General features: G+C 38.5%; 1 non-coding gene across 1 annotated transcript; it reads right to left on the bottom strand.

The window, feature by feature from the left end:
* Window positions 1-11,302: 11,302 nt before the first annotated feature.
* On the bottom strand, window positions 11,303-11,374 carry Trnas-aga. The gene has a single exon. It is a non-coding gene; the product is annotated as a tRNA-Ser (tRNA).
* Window positions 11,375-11,627: the final 253 nt, after the last annotated feature.

Below are 11,627 nucleotides of genomic sequence, written 5' to 3'. Positions count from 1 at the left end.
ATTTTTATACTTTCAAGCCCGGGGTGTCCGGTCTCTGTGCATTCATATCGACTTTTTTTGTCGAACTGTGTTATATGCAGCGAAACTGTTTATTAGCTATTGACATAACGTTTTCTAAGCGATAACAGTCTAGAGGAGGAAGTGCATGAATTAAAACTGACCAAACGGGTCGGTATCATGCTCACTTTACCCAAAATCCCCAAAAGAACAGACTTTCGTTCTGATTTCTGAAATAATATGCATGGCAATTGTTCATGAACTGTTGATGGAAATTACTACAATTGATCAAACGGATGATGGGTCGTTATCACTCTCATTTTACCCAAAATCCCCATTTGTAAGGCTCTTGGCTTCTTATGTTATATTCAGGGAAGCTGATAATGAACTATGCAATAACGCTTTCTAAGCGACAATTGTCTAAGGAAGTGAATTTAGGAATTAAAGCTGATTACACGGATTGGTATCATGCCAATATTTTTTATCCAAAGTCCCCATTTTATCAGATTTTGGAAATATTTCTCATATAATAAGCAAGGAAATTTATTGTGAACGTCTTATCTGTTTCTGTTCGGGATGAACCACTGCGACCAGTTTTCTTTGATCTTTTGTAATATATCCGTGTCCTTTGTTTAGTGCATGTCGTTCTACTCCATTACTATTGAGAAATAATGAAGTAGTCGTTTTTTATACAAATATCATTCTTTACCATTTTGCATAGAGCCTCTTTAGAAAAAGATACCGATATTTAAACCTTTTGGAGAAAACAGTTTGTCACCATTAAACTCTCAAAAGCGCGCCCCTTAATCAGGTTCAGCCACTAAGCTGGTTGAATGATATTGATTTTGACCATGCATCGGTACTCTAGCGTATCAAATAATTGCTTCTATTTATAAGGTTCAAAGTCGTTTTTTGAAACTGTGAACAGGTTTCATCCCATGAAACATTTAGATTCCTTGAAACAAAAAGCTTATTTTAGAAGTTAAGAGGTCTGCTACTCCACTGATTTGGAATCGTTTCCCTCCTAGATATCGAAAGATAAACTCTTGAACTCGGAAAGAAATTGTCTCATGAGTTGAAGCCAACCTCAGATGCTGATGCAACTCGAAAAGGTGATCTACCCGCGTTACGGGCGAAACGTCTTATAGGCGATTATAATAGAAGAAGATGAGTGATGGAATTAAAAGCTATCACAAGCGTTGTGATCATGTTCGTTTTACCCAAATTTTCCATATTTATCTGATCATTGATTGGACTTCTTTTATGATATGCTAAAAAAACCTTTAATGAGTTATTTAGGTAAGTGCAATAATTCAAACTCATTCTACCCACATTTTCTATTTTAATCGCAATTGTAAAGCTATTGAAACAACAATTTCTAAGTGTCAAGAGCATAAGCAAATGAGTGTAGGAATAGAAGCTGATCGCAAGGTGTGTTATTATGCTCAATTTTTCAATATTTCTCATCTTTTCATTTTCATAAAACCAAATGAAAATGGGGAAAGTAACTAGTGTCAAGTAACCATTCATTCATCCTTTTGGCAAAATATATCCAATCATAAAAAATCGTAAAGAATTTGGCACAATTCATTTGGTTTTGGGGCATAAATTTGAGTAATTTCATCGAATCGTCCAGATTGGCCACCTCCCGGGACTTCAGGAACCGGCTTCACATTGACCACACTGGATTGATTTTTTCAGGGAATGTGCGCCGGTAATTGTTTCCTTATTACAGAACAAAATCATGCCAAAATATCCATCAACCGAATAGTGCCCATATGAATTACACATACAAAACTGCGATGGAAACTTACTTTTCGGATGTTTCGGGTTTCCGGAACCGGGTATGAATAACTAAGTGATTTGAGAATCTCTATTCACAGTCTACGTGAATACCTATTCAACAATATGAGGACGGTTCAGATTACTTGTTTAGTTACGAAACTACAGGTTGTCAAAATAAGGGTCTCTAAAGGGATCTTTTTCAGATGTAGCAGGTTCTTGATGGCCACAGTGACCAAATTCTGATCTCCGAGAGGGTTTCTAAAACTAGACATAAGTGCCTTTCATTTGAGCCCAACAGAACTAAATTCGGTCAACACACTGATTTTTGCGAGCTGTTTGAATTTTCAGGTCGAAAACCACCCTAAGTCACAATTTGTAACTTTTTGTTAGGGTCTAAGGAAGGTTAAGCAGATTTTTTTAGCTGTTTCAATAGTGCTAAGTATTACTAAGCTCAAAATCAAAACTATTCTCGAACTTTTTTTTTCCAAAAATTTAGGTGTAATTAAAGTAAGAGGCATACCTTCTTAAAATATCTTCCGAAGAGGAATCGATTCTTGAGAGAAATCCCTTGTAGAGTCTATGGGTAATTTCCTGAGCGGAACGCTTGAGAAATTCTTGGATAAATTTCTGCAACGATCTCTGAAAATCTCTACAAGAACTGTGGAGGAATTTTATTTATTAATTTACTGAAAAATCTAAGGAAATTTTTTAAACAATGTATACAAAAAAATCTGATATATTTATAAAGGAATTACCGTTTTGTCTCAAATTCCGAACAGACTCATATTCCGAACACTCGGTTTTTGTATGGCGGCTTGGTTGAAATGTTTCGCTGAAATATGTCACCAAATTACAAGGAAATGGCAGTCAATTGCAATTCAATTTTAACGTCTCCAATATAATTTATACCGCAGGAGTAGTGATGATTCTCTAGTTTGAGACCAATAGAACAAGCTCAGATTGATTTATTTGCCAAATTATTCATTTGAATACGATTTATTCGTGCTGTTCGGAATTAGAATCAGAGTGTTCGGAATATGAGACAGAACGAACACAGTGTTCGGCATTTGAGTCAAAATGTTGTTCCAAACTTTTACGTAAAAACAATATTAAAACTAATAAAATCAACATAATTATTGGTACACCCAACAGCTAACAGGTAGACTTTGCGATGAAATTAAAATTTACACAAATATCAGCTAATTTATGCCAATCAGATGCATTTGAAGTCCCTGTTGGCCTTAAGTGTTCGGAATATGAGTCAAAACGGTAGTTAGAGTATTCTTGAATACAATGTAAGGATTTCTAGGAAAAAAATATAACAAACAATTCCGTAAAAGATCTATTGAAACGTTTTTCGGGGAATTTTCAGGACATTTCTAATCTATTCCGCATTCTGAATCTATTAGGTAAGAGTTCTTGGACAAATCCTCGAAAGAATAATCGAAGAAATTTCTGTAAAATTGTTCTCCCTGTTTTCACGTGAGAGACAATAAAGGAAATTTTTCCGTGCATTTGAAAGAGACCAAAAAATCACTCTGTAAGGCCATTAGAAATTTAGTTTAAGTTTATGCTATGGTGTTACCAGCCAGTTAACCAATAAAAGCATCCATAGTTTACGACAGATGTAGATGAATCAAACATCAATCATTATTAAATAATTTACTTGGCAGAATCGTTATACACCACAAGAGAAAACTATTAATCAAAAATTAACAAGCGCTGTGTCTCCACACGTTTCGAAATGATTTCGTATAAAAGTCTGTTTTATCCTTTGGTTTCATTTCTCCACTGCTCGTCATGAAGTTACCCCGTTTTTTCGTTTCCATGAGCTCCAGCTCGGTATATCAAACTGTGCATCCGTACCGGTTGATTTACACGTTAGCTGGAATGCACTACCACGAACCTCCGAAGCCAGTCCCCAACTATGAACCTCGTGTTACCTTTCCGTGGTTGCTCAACTACATCCGTTTGGTATTTATGGAACTATCAGGAACCGCCATGTACCTCTACGTATCGACCAATCTCGATGTTCGAGGTTCGTTTATTTTGGAATCCGGAATCAAGGTGTGTCAAGGATTGTCCGGGATAACCGTCATGATCGCATCGTTGATTTTCAACTTTAATTATCTGTCGTTCGTGGAAGTTTTACGGAAGCTTCATTCAGTGGATGAAATGTTTACCTCATTGGAAATTCGCAACGATCACACTCGGCAACACAAGTCCATATGGCAAGCCATCGTCGTGACGGTCGGCGTTCATCTTATAATGCATATCTTATCTGCTTTTCTATATTTCGGTAATAATATGCCCTCCGAACAGAAATTTTACATTCTCATAATGCTTATATTCACCGTGTTCTCATTTCACATACCATTTACGATCGCCTTGGGCAATTATCTCATTTACACCTACCTTATCCATGAACGCTACGAACTTCTCAACGAGCTGATCAAAACTCGCTTCGACACTTCCAACCGGAGACGCATGATTTGGGTGAAGGAGCTTATGCCACCGATGAAAAATCAACAAGAGCTGATCCAACAAATATCCGAAATCCATGCCACCCTATCGGACATGGTTGATATCCTGAGCAACTCCCAATGGGTGTCGTTCATTTGCCTGTCTGTGAACACTCTCGCCTATACCACGTTCAACATCTATTCCCTGTATCGGATGATGCTGCTGCAAGTTGAATGGCAAAGGGTGTCCACTACGTTACCCACCTTGCTGTGGAACGTGATCTACGTGGGAATGTACGCGGCGGTGATCGTTAGAGGCATTTTCGTAGGATGGATAGCTGACGGTACGGTTACATTGCTCTACAAAGTGGTCAACAACGAGCGAGACCCCAAAATGGAGATGGCTCTACGGAACGCAGCATGGCAAATACGTGGCAGGTCATCAGAGTTGAAGTTCAAATTCTACAACAGTAGCTTTCCGGTGTTGTTTTCGGTAAGTAATGGTTGAGGTTCGATCCTCGCAACGCCTGGGATTAATAATTTTGTTTTATTCCAGACAGTGGGATTGATCATCACTTACTTGGTGATCCTGTTCCAATTCGATAGTATGATGAAACAATAATAATACGCTTTAGTGAATAACATAATAAATAAAGAAACTTTAAAGCTTTAAATTTAAAAGCAATACAAATACTACTCGTAATAGTCCCTAACGGTGGAGCTATCCTACATCGATGGAGAGTTTCCCTACGAATGAAATTCTCGCGAAACAGTTAAGCATTCTTCTAACTTCGTTCCAGGTTGGTAAAGTATCACAATCATTTCAGCAATTTTTGATGGAGGTCGGTTTCAGATTTACTGGCACCACGATGTATTAAGCCAGTAAAACGCCTCGTACCTCTGTCTTCAGAGTTGGATCTATACTTCTCCGATGAAGCATGTTCCAGATACGGGAGATCTTTCGATTTCTGTATAGGAATCTGGGCAAATCCTAGCTTCCCACACCTCGATGGCTATTTGACAGTGCTTCTTCCTCAAGTTCTAGACTAGTATCCGGCAGCTGACCTAGCATACTCTAACAAAAAAAAAAACTTCCCCGAAGACGAAACTTCTTCTAAAACCGGTGTTTTTTGTGTTGAACAAGTTGTAGTGCCGAGGTCTGCTCAGCGATTCCGTTGAAGGAATACTTCCGATTCTGAGGTGCCTCGACGTCCTACCCTATGCTGACAGGGAAGGGGGGTTTGCTTTTGCTTCTGCAAACCTGGAGCGTCTGTACTCCATGTTAGGGGCGGCTCAGAAACAGGCCGGATTCGACAGACTATCAGTGACGGCGACGAAAAATAAAAAGTTTTCGTCACTACCTCAGCTCAGCGCAACCAACGACGCCCAACTACCAGCAACCAAGCACTTCGCGACGAAAAATCTTTCCCGTTTCTGTCTGTCTATGTTTTTGTTGAACATGTTCAGCTTGAGCTTGAATGGAAAGGCAGACAACTAATCGGTGCCAATTGAAAGGCCGACCAAAAAAGGAACTCGCAAAAAGTAAGAGGTTGATTCAGAGATACAACCGCCAAGTCGACGTTGGATAACGCTAGCTTCTTCTATTTCCTGGCTTGAGACCGTCACGAACTTGTGAAAGATTTCTACTGAAAATCCAATCAATTTTCATACTATTTGTTGCATGTCAATTCTGACCTATTATGGACATTGTGTGTTATTATTTGGTCGGTTCGGTTAAAACTTCAACACCGATAGAATCGGTCGATGGAAGAAGAAGCATGAACGGTAACTCTTGCTTAACAAACAAATATTCCGGTCGAACATTAGGTCCACGTATGATCCACTAAGATTGGTTTGCTGCGCACTACGAAGAACTTCTTCTGCTTGGTCGTGGTATTCGGGAAAATGTTGAGGCAAATCTGCGATTCCAGAGCTCGGCCGTCATTGTCCTGCAGGAAGCGAGTGGCCTTACTGATCGGTTTGTTTGAGGATACCAACTAGTGCGCGATCCACGCCAAGCGTGTCAGCATCATGTCGAAGGACATCCAGCTGACTCGTTGTATCCGTGGAGAACGCGCTTAAATTGAATTGCAGCACAATTTCAAACAAAACCGCCCTTTTCAGGGTCACAACAATGCATTCGACGTAAAAGAGTTACAACCAGAGACATTTCATCTATTAATAGTAATAGATTATTAAATTTATTCAGACACGAATGCCATGACAAATGGTAAATTGTCTTAAATAAAACATAATAATAATAATAAAAATAATTAAATTTATTTATTTTTTCAATTATAATTTTGGTTGATTAGTTTTTAATGGAGATAAATGGCAAACAAAGTTTTACCTTGGTTCCCGTCGCTTGGGTCGGACCGGACGGTGGTAGCATTTTTGCAGTTTTCTCTGTGTGCGTATTTCGATTCGATCGACAATTTCTTACCAAATCAAAACATCAACATAGCTGTTGCTGATTAGTTTTAGCTCTTTGTTTGACAAGTTGATAGGTACTGCTCGCTCCAGAATGCATGTAATGCATGTAGGTAGTGTCGACGACAACGACATTATTCAAAGTAAGTAAAGTTTGTAAAGATGCTTAAAATACATCCCCGAGCCCGATTTCGTCATCTACACTCGTACCAATTAGCCCATTCGATTGAAATAACTAAATTTCTGTTAGATATCAGGGATTTCCTTAGGAAACTGCCTACATTTATGCGTTTTTATCTTGAAATGAACTATTCATTATTGCGTTAAATATTGCATTATAAAGAATTTAGCAAGCAGTCGTTTCAAAAATAACAATAATCGCATTGACAAGTGATCAATTTCACCACGAAATGAGATTCCCCGATGATTTTCAGCACTAAAAACACATTTGTTAGAAAATTTTGGCACATGGGCCAAAAAGGTTGACCATCGTTCTTGTTTTCTTGCATTCAGTTGTTTGGCATTTAGAACATTATTGAAAACAGACAAGAAAAACCATGAAATATGATCAATTTCACCCGAAATCACGGTACATGTAAACTTCAAAACGTTAAGGTGAAGATGAATCGAAGCCAAAACTCAAATTTTCAAGAGCACGAATCTGGAGAACCAAACGCCCGTTTGAGCTGAAAACTCAATCGATTGCTCACCACCAGCGAGTGACCAATCGATTAAGTTTTCAGCTTAAACGGATGTTTGGTTCTTCAGATTTGTGCTCTTGAAAATTTGAGTTTTGGCTTCGATTTATCTTCACCTTAAAACCTTATAACAGCAAGAAAAATGTGCCTTTCTATGAAAAATAAGACATACCTCGATATTTACCAATTTTTCAATAGTTCAGTCATGAAAATCAATAGTTTTCATTATTGGAATAGATTCGTAGAAAGATTTCCAATTGATTAGTGCAAGTTTCTTGAAAATCTATGCGGGCGTTAGTAAGTTATTAACAGTCAAAATCTAACCACTTTTCGTGACGCGAGCGATTTTTCGTTTTTCGAAATTGTACCCCAGTATGTTGCCGTAAGACGTTATCCAACGTCAAAAAAATGATGCAACTGCGACATGATCATTACACCACATTAAACTTCAAATGTTCTAATTTCACTGAAACGGTTGCATCCTCATCAATTACCATCCGTAACACTCCACTCTGGCAAAGAACATAAATTACCATTGTGAATTCTCATTTACCTCGCTGCCTCTGGTGTCAGTAATCAATAAAGTTTTTTTTGTAGGTTGTTGTGGACAGTTTTTTTCATCACCGTGGAAATGTTCGCAGCTTATAAACTGAGCTGCAATCGCATTCTAGGCCTTGACAAAAAATACAATATACACAAGCAGTCCTCTCAACTCGCTCTGCATTCCACGATTGATTCAAGATGGCGCTTCTTAAAACGCGCCATTACCCTATTATGCACTATTGCCGGTCCTTTGAACTAGCCATCAATTCATTTAAAAGCGGTCCTCTCAACTCATTGTCTATTTCAATGTAAATCAAAGATTTTTGACGTTAACTACGTCTTACGGCAATATACTGGGTGTCAACTGAAAATCTAAAATGTTGCGACCGTCACGAAATTGTGTAAGATTTTAAATACTAATAACTCAGCCATTTATCGGTAGATTTTCAATATTTTCCCACCAACCGGTCGGAAATTTATACTACATTTTACTCATGTGGAGAAAACTTTTGATTTTTGACGATAGACTGTCGAAAATTGGGAAAATGTCGACCCCTTTCTTACGCAACCTAACTCGTTCATATTGTCTTTCACGATTTCTTTGGGTTGGCTAGTGCACTATAAAAGCAGACCAATTTCTGCTTCTTCGCGCATTCTTATTTTGACGTTAACTACGTCTTACGGCAATATACTGGGTGAAAATCTAAAATGTCACGATATTATGTTAGACCGTCACGATATTATGTTAGAGTTTGAACAAAAGGAAGGCTGCAACTATGACAATCGACTAAAATTCAAATGCAGAAAATCACTTGGCGTAGTTAACGTCATGCGGTCGTGTCTTGTACACAACCCCCTCTGATTTTTATTACAGTGGTCCTCTCAACTCGCAACATTTGCACTATATTTTTCCACTGCTAGTTAAAGGATGGTGGTCCTCACAACGCGTTCTTTCCCTATTTATTGATTTCTGCGGTCCTCTGAACTCGCTACAAATCTTTTCATAAGTGGTCCTTTCAACTCGCGTTACAATATAAGCGAAAGGTGGCAGTAACCACAACGTGCTTTTTTCCTATTTTCCGATTTCAGCGGTCCTCTCAACTCGCTGTTAATCAATTTTCAATCGGCTTTTCCAACACGCTGTTTTTTACTATTTGTCAAAGGTTGCGGTCCTCACAACACGCTGTGGTGCCTACCAGCCTTACTGTTTCTTTTAGTCTCAAGATCAGCATAAATACGCACAGTCCAAAGTATCAACGATCGGACGATTGCGATTATGCTGACGGCAGCTAAAGAGTCACGTAGCTGCTAACCACACTCGAGTAAGTTATATAAACATATTTTTCAATTCATTCATTCTTAACGAGACTGTACTAGCGAGTGGTTCTTATTCTGAGATCAGGCGTTGCAGAATTCGCTCTCATTTGAGAATGAAGCACGATCAAAGCAAGCAAAGAAAAACATCCCATCTGTTGCGGTCTACGATCGTCATTGTATCGCAAGGTGTAACAAGTCTGATAAATGGAAGCAGCGAGCGAGAGCCCCAACGAGAGAGCGATGATAAAATCCATTTTTCTCGCTTGTTTACCGTTGGGGATAATTGTTTTTCTTTACTGGCACGATAAACAATCCACGAACTTCCAATAACAACAGTGTCCCCCAGGCTTGGAGCATGTTTAGAGGGGTTTTATCATGCACTACTATCCCCCCAATCTGATCAAACTTGTAGCAGTATACGATAAACAGTCTCTCATAATGTGCAGCATGTTATGACAGTTACAGAGAGCGATACGTGAGAGATTCTCTCAATTTTCTCAGGATTCAATCCCTGTCTGAGATATCACCACGCCAGCGGGAGTAGTGAAGAGTCCCCACACAAAGTGCAGAGCTAAGCACATCAACGCATTCACCCTATTTTTTTTATCATAGAAGTCCTCTCGACTAGCTGTTAATCAATTTACAACCGGTCCTCCCAACTCGCTATTTTTTTTTTTTTTTTCTCTATAAATCATATGTGACGGTCCTCACAACGCGCACTTACCCTATTTACTGATTTCTGCGGCCCTATCAACTCGCTACAAATCTCATCACGAGCGGTTCTCTCAACTCACTTTACAATATTGTCTTCGCAGCACCAATCTGGAGTTCGTCGGTTGGACTTCCGAAGTGAAGTTTCAAGCGAACAACCTGTCATTGCTCTGCCGGCTCGTCTTTTATCTCTACTGTTTTTGAAAACAGTCCGGCATCACGTCGATGGAGGAAATTTCACTACAACGGAGGATTTTTCAGTTTGAGAGCGCCAAAATCCTATTCATGTTTTTACGCTAGTATAAGGATTTGTTTTTTGACCTTTTTCAAATTGAATACTGCTGGAATCGGATTTTTAGTTCTAATACAAATGTTACATGCTCAAATTAAAAATTTCAATTTGAATAAGTGATAGTCCGATCAATTATCGTATCTTCGATGATAGGTATATTTTTTCTGATTTTATTACGCACTTTCTGACAAAGAACAAATTTTGTAAAAAAAAAGTCGCTCAAAAATAACGAGATTTGTGCAAGGCTGATAAGAGATGCTTCAATGAGATGTTACGTAATCAACACATTAACAGTAAAATTATTAATTAAAAATCACTACTCTTGTTGAGTATAGTAATCAAATGTGTAAAAATCAGATTTTTATCTTCACTAGTTTTGAAATGGCAATATGGTGAAGTCGTGTCCATACTTTCTGGGACACCCTATATTATCCGACAGATTACCGAATGACCGATATGATATAGAACATAAATATTTTCTTTTCAATGAAAGTTTGAACATAGATTGTTCATGGATGCCACAATGAGTTAATCGTGTGTTACCTTAAGTTCGTTGCGTTGATAAAAAAGAGGAAATAGAGCTTAGTTTTCTTAATGATGTTTATCGAGTTGCACAATATAAGTGAAAGGTGGTGGTACTCACAACACCCACTTACCCTCCGATCTCAGCTGTCCTCACAACTCGTTTTTATTCAATTTCCAAGCGGTCCTCATAACTCACTTTTTTCTTCGTCAAAGATGGCAGTTCTCACAACGCGCACTTACCCTGTTTTACGATCTCAGCGGTTCTCTCAACTCATTCTTGCGGGTCTCTCAACTTGCTTCAACATTATAAAACATACCTACCAGCCATCTTGGTTTGCTGCGTCTTGATCGTACTATATTTATTACACCACGTAATGGGTGATTTCCACAAGATGAATTGTTGATGAAAAAGTTCTTTTTTTTTTAACTGACACTTATATTGAGCTGTTCGGTAATCCAATCCGCATGGTTATTAAATTATTTAACTCATTACGCGTGGTAAAGATGGACAAATTATGGGTGAAATTATGAAAAAAATCCACATGCTCGGCTGGGATTTGAACCCAGGACTCTTGTATTCTAGACGAGCGCTTTACCAACTAAGCTACCGAGCCACTTAGTGACCCAATAACTGAGTTGGTTACAAGTTTAGAATTCAAATCCCTACAGACCACGCGGACCCCTTTCAAGAGTCCTGGGTTCAAATCCCAGCCGAGCACGTGGATTTTTTTTTCATAATTTCATCCATAATTTGTCCATCTTTACCACGCGTAATGAGTTAATTAATTTAATAACCATGCGGATTGGATTACCGAACAGCTCAATATAAGTGTCAGTTTATATTAGAGTGTACTGCCTCTCTGTAGT

The sequence above is a fragment of the Aedes aegypti genome, chromosome 3 (assembly GCF_002204515.2).
Source record: "Aedes aegypti strain LVP_AGWG chromosome 3, AaegL5.0 Primary Assembly, whole genome shotgun sequence".
NCBI lineage: Eukaryota > Metazoa > Arthropoda > Insecta > Diptera > Culicidae > Aedes > Aedes aegypti.
The sequence above is the reverse complement of the archived record's forward strand: the minus strand, read 5'-3'. Positions and strand labels throughout refer to the sequence as shown.